The sequence below is a fragment of the Mauremys mutica genome, chromosome 1 (genome assembly GCF_020497125.1).
Source record: "Mauremys mutica isolate MM-2020 ecotype Southern chromosome 1, ASM2049712v1, whole genome shotgun sequence".
NCBI lineage: Eukaryota > Metazoa > Chordata > Testudines > Geoemydidae > Mauremys > Mauremys mutica.
This window is the reverse complement of record NC_059072.1, coordinates 65,684,598-65,687,346: the sequence shown is the minus strand read 5'-3', so window position 1 is coordinate 65,687,346 and position 2,749 is coordinate 65,684,598.

The window sequence follows — 2,749 nt, the reverse complement described above, 5'->3', positions numbered from 1 at the left end:
AATTCTTTTTTGGCCTTTCTAATTATATTTTTATACTTCCTTTGCCAGAGTTTATGCTCCTTTCTATTTTCCTCACTAGGATTTAACTTACACTTTTTAAAGGATGCCTTTTTGCTTCTCACTGCTTCTTTTACTTTGTTGTTTAGCCATGGTGGCTCTTTTTTGGTTCTCTTACTATGTTTTTTAATTTGGGGTATACATTTAAGTTGAGCCTATATGTGTCTTTAAAATGTTTCCATACAGCTTTCAGGGATTTCACTTTTGGTGCTGTACCTTTTAATTTCTGTTTAACTAACCTCCTCATTTTTGTGTAGTTCCCCTTTCTGAAATTAAATGCTACAGTGTTGGGCTGCTGTGGTGTTTTCCCCACCACACTGATGTTCAATTTAATTATATTATGGTCACTTATATTGTGGTCACTATTACCAAGAGGTCCAACTATATTCACCTCTTGGACCAGATCCTGTGCTCCACTTAGGACTAAATCAAGAATTGCCTCTCCTCTTGTGGGTTCCAGGACTAGCTGCTCCACGAAGCAGTCATTTAAGGTGTCAAGAAACTTTATCTCTTCATTCCGTCCTGAAATGACATGTACCCAGTCTATATGAGGATAGTTGAAATCCCCCATTATTATTATTGAGTTTTTTATTTTAATAATCTCTCTAATCTCCCTGAGCATTTCACAGTCACTATCACCATCCTGGTCAGTTGGTCGGTAATATATCCTTACTGCTATATTTTTTTTATTAGAGCATAGAATAACTCTGCCTGAATACATTCCTCACCACTGTTACAGCTGGGGTGACCAGAAGCAGAGAAGAGTCCATCTTGACTCAGAGGCTGCGCGTTACCTTATTCATTGGGTAGTCAGATTCCCCCAGTGTAGGTTCCGGTGAGTCTATTTGCCAGCTCCTTACACTGTTTACTTCTTTCTACCAGCAGCATGTCTGCTCTGTGTGTGTTAAACTTGAAGCAAACCTGTCATCCCTCGGTTTATTTCTTCCAGACCCTGGGGCATCCTGGTGATGGCTACATCAGAATGTAAAGTTGAGAACAAAAAAGTACACTGATGACATTCAGATTTACATAGGACACTGGAGTCTGTGGCATCTTATAATCTCTCTAAGACTTGGTCTATGCTAGAAAATTAGATCAGTTTAATTATGTCAGTCAGGGGTGTGAAAAACCCACACCTCAAGCAGTGTAGTTAAGGTGACCTAAGTCCCCATGTAGACAGGGCTAGGTTGATGGAAGAATTCTTCCATCGACCTAGCTACCGCCTCTCATGGAGATGGATTACCTAAGCCAACAGAAAACTCCCTCCCATCAGCATAGGTAGTGTCTACACTAAAGCCCTGCAGTGGTACAGCTATGCCATTGTAGCATTTTAAGCATACACAAGCCCTTAGTGATCTCATTTATACTGTAAGTCATTTTCTCTGGCCTGCTTAGAGCCCTTTGGGGCACTCCAGTAGGCTAAATGGAGGTAGAAAATGATAAGATCATAGAATCATAGAATATCAGGGTTGGAAGGGACCTCAGGAGGTCATCTAGTCCAACCCCCTGCTCAAAGCAGGATCAATCCCCAACTAAATCATCCCAACTAGGGCTTTGTCAAGCCTGACCTTAAAAACCTCTAAGGAAGGAGATTCCACGCCCCCCGTCCCAGGTAACCCATTCCAGTGCTTCACCACCCTCCTAGTGAAAAAGTTTTTCCTAATATCCAACCTAAACCACCACTGCAATTTGGGACCATTACTCCTTGTTCTGTCAGATCTCCCAGTTGGGTAGTTGTAGAATAGAGACTATTCTAACTTCCAGTAGGGATTGAACTGGCCCAAGCGTCTATAAAAGTGGCTGAAAGCTACTTTCTCCTGGCACATGACCTTACACTGAGCACAGCTCAGCCAGATCGGGGAGCTGGACCACTGGGGCAAATTCATCCCAGGCGTATCAACTTTGCTCCATTGCTCCAATTTCATCTCAGAACCTGACAGTTCTATACCCTATTGTTTCTGAGCCAGATCCAAAGCTAGTGTAAATTGTCATTGCTCCATTTTGCTCTTTGTGTAGAAGTAACTATCTTACCCATCATGCTTTCAATTCTGTCACCCCTCTGCCAAGTTATAGCAGATTCTGAGACCTTACAGATAGATTTCCCGTTCAACAGCCTCTAGGTATATTCTTCATGCAACTTTTTTACTTCACTCTACAAGCACCAGTCCTTGAACTGAGGTGGTCACAAACAGTACATCGGCAATTCTGTCTTTTTGGGACCTCAATCCAAACACCAGTGCTTGGTTCCCAGGGAACAATTCTGCTTTTGATAAGTGACTCTAACTAGAGAGATTAAGGCAGAGCACAAACTCCCATGCTACCTACCACAACGCCCCAAAAAAACCACAAACTTTTTTTTAATGACTGAACAGTGCTCGCATGCTAAGAAAAAGTACTCTGAAAACTACACAGAACAGCACCATGATGTGACTCCCACCACAATAACATCCTTCATGGTGGTTCATTGTCACCCCTTCATATTTTCAAAAAAGCGACACCTTCAAAATGAAAATAAATTGTGTTTTCTCTATTCTGACATAGGTTATTTCATAATGTACTTACAGCAAGAATTCATTAGCTCAAACAGAATCCTTAAAATACAAGATCACTGGTGTGATGCCAGCTTAGTACATTTCCTTGGGAATAATTGGCTTTCTAATGCTTTCAGAATAGTTTAAAACTATGGCATGTG